This window comes from Triticum aestivum, chromosome 6D (assembly GCF_018294505.1).
Source record: "Triticum aestivum cultivar Chinese Spring chromosome 6D, IWGSC CS RefSeq v2.1, whole genome shotgun sequence".
Classification (NCBI taxonomy): domain Eukaryota; kingdom Viridiplantae; phylum Streptophyta; class Magnoliopsida; order Poales; family Poaceae; genus Triticum; species Triticum aestivum.
Window position 1 is genome coordinate 456,911,433 of NC_057811.1, and position 12,774 is coordinate 456,924,206.

A 12,774-nucleotide genomic window follows, 5' to 3' on the forward strand; every position below is an offset into this window, starting at 1 on the left:
GAGGAGGAAAAAAGTGGAGCAGACCCAAATTCAGAAGCTGCACGAAAGGGTTCAAGCGCTAGAGGAACGAGACGGCAATCGATATGCCGAAACTACCCCCGAAGCTACCCCGCCATCTCAGCGGAGAAGCAGCGTGGCTTCCACCGAGCTTCTTCAGCCGGAGCATGTCTTGACGGCTCCTGCTAGCTACCCCGTGGATGCTATCACGGAGTCTCAACATTCCATCTTATGACGCAATGGCAGAACTTCAAAGTCAAGGCGGCTGTCGGCTCTGTTCGACCTCCTGAACCCGGCGCAACTTTTCACTGTCGTCCGATTCCAGAAGGATATGCTAGGGTGATGGTGGACGAAATAACGAAGGGATTTGAGGACCTCCAGCTTGACCACGCTACCGGTGAAGGGGAGACTCGGCTGGGTTCTGCTCTGAAGACTCCATGCCTATGGCGGAAGGAGCTCATCAACCTTCCGAACTGGATGCCTCCGGTGAGTAAGGGCACTCCGCCTCCTTCTCCGCCTCCTCCGGTGAGTGATCAGGGCACTTAGCCTCCTTCTCCGGCGCGTGGCGGCACTCCGCCTCCTTCTCCGCCTGCGCCGGCGCGCCCGAGCAGCCAGCCTCCTCCTTCTCCGCCTCGTCAGCAAGGGCGGAAGAGACCCGCCGCCGCTCAGGCTGCTCCGGCGCGTCGTAGTCCTTCTCCTCCGCCTCGTAAGCAAGGAAAGAAGACAGCCGCATCCGCTCCGTCTGCTCTGCCGGCGTCCAGCAGTACAGCCAGAAGCGGGAGGCAATACAGATTCGCTCCTTCTCTGAAGACTCCAGAGAAGTTACCATACGAGAGGACCGAGGAGGAAACCACGAAGATCGTGCGAGCCGAAGTGACGAACTTCTTTGAAGGGGTGAAAACAAAGAAACATCCACCTCCGGAGGAGAAGGTAGATCCGATGAAAGCGAAGCGCACTCTGGCTGCCCTGACAAAACCACCAAAGTCTCCACCGAGAGGCAACTATGAGCGCATTATTGCAAAGACATTTGTCGAAGCGGAGCGGTCGGGAAGTACTGTCAGTGATCAAAGGTTGAAAGAACGACGAGCTGGGAAAACAATTGTCCAGCTCGGCGAACAAGCGAACCAATAGTGCCCCCCGCTCAAGGTGTCTAGCGACATCGTCGCTAATGCTCCGAGGATGGTGCCCGGTTATAGCAATCTTGGAGATTACCTGCCCGACGATGATTTCTTGGAGGTGGACGAACACAAATACCATTACGGGAAGCCTCTCGTCAAAGATGAAAGATCTCTAACAACAATGATGCGAAGATTACATGATTGGTACATGAAAACCTGCAGAGAGTCTGGGGGGAGGAATACTTTGACGCTGAGATTTAAAGAGGAGCATGACCTCGTTGGAATTGAATTTTTGGATGTTCCATTTGAGGAGTTCTTCCAGTTTTTCAATCAAAAGGCCCTCGATAAATCAACGATCACTTGCTACTGTCTGTAAGTAGTACTACTTCTATCATTAAGTCCCTCTATATAGGTCAACTCTTTCATTGCATTTATTTATAATTATTCTCACTATATTATGCAGATTGAAGATCGCCGAATTGAAGAAAAGACAAATCGGTAATATTGGATTCATTAACACAAATCTCATAGATGCAACTGAGGTTAAATATTATGCCGATAATACCGAGGCCAACTTGATACGATCATTGGTAATAAATGAAAACAAAGATATAATACTCTTTCCTTACAACTTCAAGTGAGTGTTACAGTCTTGTGCATATTCGGTTTCCCTTATTAGTCCAGGTTATAGTAATGTAATTGATGACTTATGCATGCGTGCGCAGCTTCTACTATATTCTCTAGAGATTAAGCTTGAGCAGGGACTAGTAACCGTCTTAGACTCAAGACGAAAAGATCCCCAAGACTATGCGGACATGACTCAAATGCTCGAGAAGTAAGTTAAATCGATCATTATCCACCATATCAGCAACTTTGTTCATTTCCTGATATCAAGTAATTGTTTTCTTTGTCTGCCAGGGTTTGGAGAAAATTCACCAAAAAAGCTCCGGGACTGCCGAAGAAGCTGCAATTTAGACACCCGAAAGTAAGTACTATAGTAGCATGTTCCGCACATCTCCTAGTGATTCAAGTGCTAGTTTCATCAATACCATTTTGCATACTTGCTTATTAGTTTGATTGACCTCTATTTCTTGTAAAGTGGTTGTGGCAGGAACCCGGGAATAATTACTGTGGATACTACGTTTACGAGTCCATCCGCTACACGACCTGTGAGCGGGGCTAGTCTGACGAACAATATGAAGTGCGTAAGCAATAATATTCACAATTTTATTTTATTACCATCATTTGTGTTGAGTTTCATTTATATATGGCCTGTGAGCGGGGCTAGTCTGACGAACAATATTTGTGTTGAGTTTCACAATATGTATATGTATTGACCCCTTCTTCAAATTAGATCTTTCGGATGCGGGATGAACTCCTAATAGAAGATCGTATGCGAGCAATTCAAGAGGAATTGACGGCATTCTTCCTTGACCACGTGATCGCTGAAAACGGAGAATATTATGTGGACCCTGTGTGCTTACAATTTAATTAGGAGATTATATTGTAAGAGATAATTATTGTATATATGTAGCCGGTAGTGTCGGATAGATATACGAGAACTTGTTGTTCGACCAATCTCTCGAAGAAAGAGAGGTGGTCGACCAAGCACGGAGATAAGAGGACACTTCTCTCTATTAATTAGCTAGCTAACACAATATATGAAACACCTAAATTAACCCCCAACATCCCCCCTTAAAAAAACAAAAACCCCAGCCCCTGAAATGCTGACGCGTGGACGCCTATTGGTCTCGGTTAGTGCCACCAACCGGGACCAAAGGCCCTCCTGCCTGGGCTCGCCGCACCGGCCACGTGGAGGCCCATCTGTCCCGGTTCATGAAAGAACCGGGACTAAAAGGCTAGGGCATTAGTAACGACCCTTTAGTCCCGGTTCAAAAACCGAGACAAAAGGCCCTTACCAACCGGGACAGATGACCCTTTTTCTACTAGTGATTTAACAAAATATGTTACTAAGCACAAATAAGGTTGTAGTTCATGTGCGTGCTGGAGAGACAAACGGCCATATGATACATACCTGATCCAGAAGGTGTATTTGCAGTAGGGTGCCCTGAAAGCAAGAACTGACGATGTCGCCGCCGCAGCAGCTAGAACATTCTTAGCAGCCCGTGACACAAAAACTAATAAAAATCTAGCCAGACGGATAATATATTTGGTATTAAACAAAGGTGACAGCAATCGCCACCCGTAAATTAAGTGGCTCAAAACTGCCAACCCCACCCATGTATAAAGCGTCGTCGATCTGAAACGCAGTGCCTTAACTTCTGAATACCATAAGGAAAGCATTTGGCATTATTACTCGTGAAAACAAGAAAAATAATTTGCCATTATAATTCATGAAAATATTTTTATACTATGAAAGAGCTAGCATTTTCATAAATCAAAACTGATTCTGAAATCTAACTATGATGACATGTACATAAATAGGTGTAAAATTAGCAGTTTAATACTCTATATTCTAGCAAACAGCTAGCTCTCTTAAGTCAACAATAGGCAAAGATTACTACCATGACAATGTAACTACATGATGTTGAGCTAGTTCAATTACATTGGAGAATCCAACACGTAAAGCTTCAAGAATCTGTAAAAAAAATAATGAAAACTTTGAGAGTTATGATATTTATATTAGCAGGAGCACAAAACTAAGATGCAGTTGAGTATACCTGCAAAGATTAGAAATATCATCAACATAAGCCAAGTAAATAAGGGTTCAGAAGGGAAGTAAAAAAAATAAAGCCGTATGGGTTACCTTTTAGTCAGTCTCTGAATTAACAAACGACACCCTTTCACCCAAGACAAGATCAATGATTAGCTACGTAGGTACTCAGCTAGTCTGCTATGTCTGTTTAGTAATTTATAGTCAAAGCCAATTGATCATTCGACTTATGAGATATAACAAATAATTAGCTAAATAGCTATTGTACCAAAACCTGCGTATGCACCAGCAGAAGCACCGAACTCTAGCTCATCACCTCGAGTGTCTCGGCGCTCGACTTGAATGACCATGAAAACCATTGTATGGATCGTGCACCTATTTGAATGATCCATCTAGATTAGATACATCAGTGATTTGGCTATAAGGTGGTAGAAAGAATGATCTTCTGCAGAGAAGGCATATGTTCTTCACAATCAAAGTACTAATGGCGAAAACAGTGTATTAACAGAGAAAGATAATCTGATACTGCAACTATGATAATTAAGATTCTACATTACATCAAATATCAATTAGTTCATTATTCAACACCGAGTACAGGAGTAAGAAAACTATAGACCTATTAAACATGATATTGCAATTTTTCCTTATAGATGGAACTCAAAATCTTATAAAATGACTTCGATATGCAGTCTTAATCTCTATATAATATTTGATTACAACGATATAATCATGAAGAACAGTGGCTTTTAGGGCACATATTTTGATCATTCTAGCGGTAGTATGAGAAGAAAATATTCCTTAAGAAGAACCTAGTACTAATATTAGAAGTATATTGGTATCACACGCATGAAGAAAATATCGAGCATCACCTGGCTCAGAGCACTCAGCTAATCTACAATAAGTTCAGAAATGAATATCCTTGGCAAAGGTCCATATATACGAGTTCTGGTGTATCCATCATTGTTGGGAAGGGAAAACCATAATGCTCTTAGTTTTTTCTGCTGGAAACCTTAGTTCTTCACGAGACTTGTAACCAAAACCAGTAAAAAAATATATCAACAATTGAGTTTATACCATAACCATCAACCTGTAGTTATAACAGACAGGAAATTATCATCACAATAATCGACATCACACAACTGTGCATTATTTAACACAGTGTTTGTAGCAAGCCAACTAAATTTTAAACCCTAGCCACATCGTTAAATAGTATGGATTGCCATTTCTCACAAGTATCAAAATCTATGAATACCATTATGACGATTCCAATAGGTACTAATGTTTCAGTTTTAAATTATCCACAAAAAGATTCTAGCAAAAAATCATAGGACAACCTATAAGAAGCAGAAGAGTCTTTCTTGTAAGCGCATGTTAAGCTCGTATGGTCATACCAATCGCCCTGGCTTTCACACCTCTCAGACGCTTCACTTGGCTACACATGTACTCAACACTTCCACTGGAGTGGCCTTCCTGTCCTCCTTGTAATTTCAAATCTCGGGTATGATGGTCTGTCCGCCAGCCTGCCACATTCTTTGATTTCCACCAAACAATTCACTGCAGCCTTGTAGACCTCATCACCCCATTCAACATGTAGCTCTAACAGATCGAAATCAATCTCGTAATCACACAAGTAGTAGTAAAATCTCAGAAATTATCATCTCCACGAAATGACGAGGAACGCAGGCTATGGTCTGTAAAAAACTTGAGGTTCAGTCAAGATAGTGCAGAAGTACCTTAGGGATATTGATGTTGCAGAGACGGTGAAGCTTTGCAATATTGTTGTTTCTGCAAACCTCCTTCACAAAAACGGGCGGATGAAAAGCCTGTGTACAAAGAAGCATTCGTGAGGCCAACACAGGGATGCAGGGAGGATAGCCTTCCGAAATGAAAGAACAAACTGATAGGCCAAAAGACTAAGAAGGGGACTGAGAGGAACACTGAATATGGCTGAAGAAATAACACCAAGTATGACTAAATAATTTACACTGAATATGACATATGACTAAACAAATAACACTGAATATGACTGAAGAAAAATTGATAAACTGAAGAAATAACACTGGATATGACTGAAGATAAACTGATAAACTGAAGAAATAACACTCGATATGACTGAAGATAAATTGATAAACTGAAGAAATAAATAACACTGAGTAACAGAGAAAACTTCCACATTTTCCTGTGAGCTGCAGAGTTCAAAAAATAAAGAGCCACACGAAGCTATTCTCACCTGATTGCTTGGTTGCTCACATTCACAATTCCAAATCCCTTATCCCAAATCCATTTGATTGCTAGTACTGCACAAAGGCAGCATCCATCTCCAGTGATTGTTAAATCCATCACCCCAGATCCATTTGTCATGCTAGAGTTCATAATGCCAAATAAATTGCAGCACACATCAAGCCCTACGATCTGCAAGAACCTTACAAAATCAATAAGTTCAGGGATGGGGGACAAGATCTTATAACATAAAACGATCAAAGAATCTGCCACACGTCGCCTCAAGCCAGGGTCTCACCAACATCTAGATGCGGGTATGGGAAGAAAGAGATGGCAGGGAGAGGAGGAAGGTAGTACCTGTGTGTGGAGGAGAGGCTGGCCTCAGTGGCGCCCGTGGTGGCAAGGACGACGATGGTGGTGAGGCACCCTGCACGGCTGCACCACACTATCCTCTAGCCAGGCTCCTGCTCGGCGGGGCCTTGACGTCCTCTGGCTGTCGTCGTCCGGGTCGAGCTCCGCCTCCGGCGACTTCTTCGCCGCAAGTCCTCAAGTAGAGGGAGAGACGGTGCACGGGATCGATGGCTGCGCGTTCCCCTGCTCTTTTCCTCTGGCGACAGCGGCGCTGGCTTCGAGACGTGGTGATGGAGGGTGGCGGCGGCTGTGCGACGGAGGAAAAGGTGGGGGAGAGAAAGAGGGGGAAGTGGAGTCGCTCGCTAGCCGGTTTAGGGTTTCACCGCTATTTTTTTCTGCTTCTCTCGTCCGATAAACTCGACACAGTAAAACCGCCAGGTGTACACACCCAACGAGCGCCCATGCCGCGACGGTTAAAGGGTTCAATTTTCTCACAAGTACAATGTTATGTCAAGTCCATTTCAAAAATATTTTCAGAATTTTTTGACTTTTTATTGGATTACTAAATTATTTTTCAATATAGGGTGTATATGTCCGCATAGACCAAAAGTTCCCCTCCTCCGTAGCTATATATAACGGTTTTGCTAAAACTTAGCTAGCTGAGATTTAATATGGTCTCATTAACATCCTTATCTGGCATCACGATTCGTACCCTTTTCAGTTGAGGAGTGTACGCGGCACGTTTTCTTGTTCGCTCTTGTTACTTCGTGATTCTGCACTCTGCAGCTTCAAGGACATCGTTGCCAGGGCGGAGCCAGGATTTAGGTAAGGGGGGCAAGCCAACAAAAACATTTCTCGAGTGGTACACTAATAATATGGTCACTACTAGAAAAAAGGCTGTTAGTGGCGCACCGGGTTTTGCTATTAATGGCGCACTATAGGTGAACCACTATTAACATGCCACTAGTAACAAATAGTAATGGCGCACCTCTGGTGCGCCATTAGTATCCCAGATAATAGTGGCGTACCACATAGTGCGCCACTACTATCTCCAACAGTGCGCCATTACTATGCCTCCTAGGGGGCCATATTTACCTTCTCGTATGCCCCCAAGTGCGCCATTACTATGCCCCATAATGCGCCACTGGTATTTAGCCCTGGTGCGCCACTAATGCTCAATATGGTGCGCCACTACTATAAATATTAGGAATTATTATTTTTTGCTTTTCTGGTATTTGCACATGTTACAAAATATGTTACACAGCACAGAATATAAACATCACACAATAGAATTCATCATATTAGTCTCCAAATTCGAAATAGCGAACAAAGTTCAAACATTAGCCAAGTTTAGGTCTCGAGACATTAGCAAAGTTCATCATATATATTAGCCGAGTTTGTCGTCACATTACAAAGTCGATATCGATCATCTAAACTACCATCACATAAAAGAGAGCTGCGACACGATGAGCATCATCGCGATGAAACTGGTCTTCATCCGGTTCCTCCTCCGCTCCCTCCTCTCTCCTTCTAGACAGCGCGCGTATCTCGCTTCCGCCTCCGCCCTAGTGGTGTATCGTTTGTAACTGTTACCGCTGAAACGGTGAACCTGTCTCCGACACTCCTCCCAGTCGTCGTAGACTCCGGGAACCTTACCCTTGTACACGACATACGATGGCACCTCTATGCACTAGACAAACGAAACATTAGTAGCAATTCACAGACAATATATAAGCAATATATAAGTATGCAACAAAAGGATCGGAAGAGAAAAGCAACACATTAATAGCACGATTCATGGTCCTACTAATAAATAGCATCGATTACATATAAGTTGAACGATTGTCCAAACTAAAGAGACATACAAGGTCATTAAAGTTTAATTACAACATGAGCTAATCGATATTTCAGAACTACATAGCATCATTACTTTCGACTCGACTCAGGGGCCGGAGCGTGGATGAAGCCACCGTCTTTCGTGATGGTCATGAATGTGCGGTCGTTGTCAGCCTGCATTTGTAGCGTTGTTTCTATTTCACTGTTGGACGGTTGATATTTGAGGTAGAACTGCCCCAAGGTACGAAGGACATCTTGATAGATGATTTCCGCAAACTCCGACTGGATGCGAAAGAATTCTTGTCTGATGTCCGCGTCCTGGATTGCCGACAAGCGTGCGGCCCAATCTTTGAGATTAGTTGGTAGCAAAAGGTGATTATGGTCCCATACGATCGCCCGCATGTGATGGAGGGCATAGTAGGCATCCTTCTGACTGCCAGGCGGCTGCTTGACGCAGGGGAACGTCGTTACGTGGGTGAACACGTGCTTGTCGTACCTACAAATTGGCCTCCTGAAGGTGCCTCCAGATTTGGCTTAGCCGGGGAGAGCATCATCAAGAACTTTCTTGATATTTGTGTAGTCTTTCTTCGACTGACGGTCCGAGTCGAAATACATGGCCATGGAATATTTCGGGCTTAAGAGGATGAGTGTGCAATGTGTGTCGCTGCACAAAACACGGAATGTTAGAAAAAAATAGAACAATCGAAATCTAAGAAATCATATGTTACGGGGCGGTGAGGGGATGACTTACTCGGGAAAGTAAGGCACGAGGAAGTTATCCTTATCTGGGTTCGCCAGAATGACGCCTTCAAGGTATGAACTCGCGACTTGCTGGTCCCCAGCGCTGCCCAAGATCTTGGCACGCATGTAGAAGGGGTCGACTATCACGATGTCCGGGGTCTTGTCTCTAATGAGACGCATCTCCATACTAAGCGAAAATAGCCGAATGAAGGTGTAGTGCAGCGGATGAAGGTTAAACATAGCGTAGATGTCATCAAACCACAGGACGATCATACCCCGATGGTGCTATCGACAAAGCCCTTGCCCTCTGGCACCTTGGCCACGAAAACCGGGTATGCCACATCATTCTCGGAGAGACGCCGCTTCTCCATAGAAAGAACACTGTCATGCAGACTCCGCATAGCACCGGTTGCAGCATTGAGCAGATTAGTCGGTAGCATCGGCCTACCCGCCACATGCACCCTCCTCGAGATATCCTTAGGTGAAGGTGGCCCGTCCTGAGCACAGATGGTACTCGGTGCCGGCTGGCTCGCACCCTTGTTATTTTTTCTTTTCCGTCCCTTATGCTTCTTCTGCTGTAATGGGATCGAGTTCTGCTCAGAGACCACCTTCTTGAGTGTGTTGGGGCTGATAATATTTCACACCTCGGCTATCTGAGGCTCCGTGAAGGCGGCAGCTGGAGGCATCTCCTGAGAACTGAACACCAGCCGACGCCTATTGCAATTGGGTTTCTCCGCGGTACCAGCTAGATCGCGATCGTCTTTTGCAGGGTTGGGTTCTTGAGAAGGAGGCCCCAAGAATTCGTCACCGTACCCATGTTCGTTGAAGTACTTATCGACGTTGGAAAATGTACCGTCGTCGTCGTCCGGATCCTGTGCCATATGCATGTCCGGATCAGCTGACGGCGGTAGCGTTGCGGCGGTCTTGCCATGGCTTGGCGCCGGCACGACTGGCGGTGTTGTCTGTGGGGTGGTGTCCCCCGCCCCCAAACGAATCTGGCTCTTCGGCCAAAGCATGGACCAGCTTATGCAGGCGTTGAGGGTCATCACATCATCTTGTCGGCCCCAGGGGGTCGATACAGAGGTAATAAGTCGTCGCAGCCCCGCAGCACCCGAACCAGTTGAACCCTATACACGGTGGGTGGCATCGGATTACCGTGGAACACGCGGTTGCTCGGTTGAACGATTCTGGCCTTGGCGACATCGATCAACTCGCCGTCCACGAAGTGCAGGAGAGTGCATGGAACATCGGCGGCGCCCTGCGAAAACATGTAGGGCGTCAGGGATGCCCAGTCAAAGGCAAGGAGATGAAGTCATCGGCCGAGGCTTAGTTACCGTGATGGCATTGAGCTCGGCTAGTGTCGAGGCACCGCCAACGGCGGGCGTGCAAGTGATGGAGGGGCCGCTTGCTGCCGAGGTGCCGGCCGGCGTATTCTTCCCACACCCGGGTGCATTAAGCTCCAATGCCGGCGCCGACGTCGGAGACACCAATGCCGCCTCCGCCGGAGACACCAATGGCGCCGGCGCGTTGTGCGAGTTGCTGCCCGTGAAGCTGGGAATCGGGGCGGCCCCTGTTGGCCGCCCGCAATCCACGCCTGCAGCCCCTCAAGCAAGGTAGGCATAATGGCGGTGATCGTCGCTCCCAGTTGGTCTCGCACTTGCTCTTCGACTATCTCCGAAATCCGCGCCACTTGTGCCTTGAGTTCTTTAACCTCGCGCTCCTGGCTTTCCGAGCTGGTCTTTCTCTCCTTTTGCCCAGCCTTATAGTATTCCGACCATTTCGTGGACAAGCCTTTGCCGGGCACACGACTAGCTGACGACGGCTTACTGAACTTATCCTTGTGTTTCATTATGTTCAACGCCCTATTTAAAGTGGTGTCCCAAGGGGAGCTCTGAGACCCCGCGCTACTGCTTTCAGTGTCCTGCAGAAGGATTTAATTAGAATGCAACCATATGGAGCTAATTACGCGGGGGTGTATTCCTTACCAGAACAAGCTCAAGCGCCTTGGTCTTCGGATCCGTGGTAAGCTCCTTTGTTACCGGGTCCACCTTGTACCGGGCCCTGACAGAGTTCCTGGTCTGCTTGTCACGGTATTTATCGAAGAGGGGCGGTAGGCCTTGCTCGGCACGCACCGCGTCCTCCCTGTCCCATATAGGTTCCGCCACTCTGTAACCGCCGGGACCGAGTGTGTGGTGTCCTAAGTTCAAGTCCCGCATATCTTTCCCCTACTGACTTGATTCCACGGATGCATTGCTCTCGCACTTGATCTTGAACTCCAGGTAGTCAGCTTCGCTGATTGAAGGATTTGTCCCCTTGATCTTCTCATAACTATCACCACTAGAATCCTTCTCTTCACCGCGGCTCTCCAAGTAGCCAGGGCCGTGCTCATCTTCGTGAGGGCGGCACTGTTCACTTTATTCCTTGAGAGGCGTGTGTTTGCGAAGTCACCGGGGAACTTGTATCGTTCGTGCAGCTTCGTGAAGAGGAGGTTGCGCAAATTCCCTCGGTCACGATGCCTTAGGTTCTCGGTGTTGATCGAGACGGTGCTCCGGAGAATGCACCCGAGTTGTCCCGCGTACCCACTGACTAATTCTTTGGGCGCCGTTGGATGCCCACTGGAGGACACTTCAGTAAATTCCTCCTTGACGGTGCCGAGCATGTTCGGGCGCCGGTCCTTCAGTTGCCTCTTCAGTTGGCTGCCATCTGTGCGTGCGCTGCCATCATCAGTGGTGGCATCCCTGGCGGCACCATCAATGGTGTCATCCCCGACGCCACTAGGGGTTGTGTAGTCGGGATCGGTGTCTTCCGCGGCGTCCTCATAGCGGTGAGGTTCTTCCTCCATCTCCTGGGACAGCTCCCAGAATGCCTTGCCCGAACCGCCAGCCTCATCGTTGTTGGCCATGTTCGCTCTAAATAGGAAAAAAGGCTACTAGAGTTATTTCTTAAATGCAGTCTAGTTTGTTAACTGAATACCTGCAGTATAATTCAGAATAAAGGCTACTAGCGTTGACAAGCATTTCCTTTCTGCTCGTCCAGAAAATATTTTCTACGGTACAAAAGCCATTTAAAGAAGTAGTGGCTATAGGGCGTGATGCTGGTGAGGGATTATTGTTGGCCACAATGGGTGAAGTGACTGACGAGCCTCGCGAGGAGCCTACTAAACTTGACTGTGGAGACCTTCAGTTGTCCACTAGCAAAATCAAGAAGGTACACTTGTGATTGTTATTTTCTTGCATTTTATATAGATGCTTGCATCAGAATCTATCTATCTGAACTTGGTATTCTTAAAAAAAACAATCTGAAATTTCTCCTTAATTTACTACTCCTATATTAAAGCGCATACTGTAAACAGCTATGTCTTTGGCATTGCGCAACTTCTCCCTATACTTCTCCCTGTAACCTAACGCAATCTTATATTTTTGGTGTACTAGGTTGGTATTGGAGGTCCCCTTATTAATTCTAATGATGGGAGTTTTGTTAGGATTAACTTTTATGATAATACCCGATAAAACCCCTTTCCTGCCAAGGAGTAAAATCGTTGATGTCTTAAAAGGGATTGATCTTCCATCGCAAAGGTATTCTCTTTTCTGGTTATGTCTCCATGGTAACTTAGTTATGCCATCTATGTTATGTCTCCATGATCTTCCATCTACTCCTATATGTATTCTTCTACTTATTCTTTTTCAGGGACAACTGTTTCTTGTGGCATCTACTTATTAAACAAACATTTAAACTATGAGCTTACATCGTGAATCTGAACAATAGGAGTAACTAGACTGCATTTAACAGGAGTACACTACTAGAGTTAACAAATTGGGCATCTTATAGGTCAAACTA

General features: G+C 46.0%; 1 long non-coding RNA gene across 6 annotated transcripts; it reads right to left on the reverse strand.

The window, feature by feature from the left end:
- Positions 1–2,846: 2,846 nt before the first annotated feature.
- On the reverse strand, positions 2,847–6,730 carry LOC123145844 (uncharacterized). 6 transcript variants are annotated; one of them, XR_006472479.1, is made up of 5 exons: positions 6,367–6,730; positions 6,020–6,201; positions 5,523–5,612; positions 4,659–5,385; positions 2,847–4,164 (listed from the first exon to the last, which is right to left on the reverse strand). It is a non-coding gene; the product is annotated as an uncharacterized lncRNA (long non-coding RNA). The 6 variants fall into 6 exon arrangements; XR_006472477.1 differs by having other exon boundaries at positions 4,659–4,815; positions 5,181–5,612; XR_006472476.1 differs by having other exon boundaries at positions 4,659–4,876; positions 5,181–5,612.
- Positions 6,731–12,774: the final 6,044 nt, after the last annotated feature.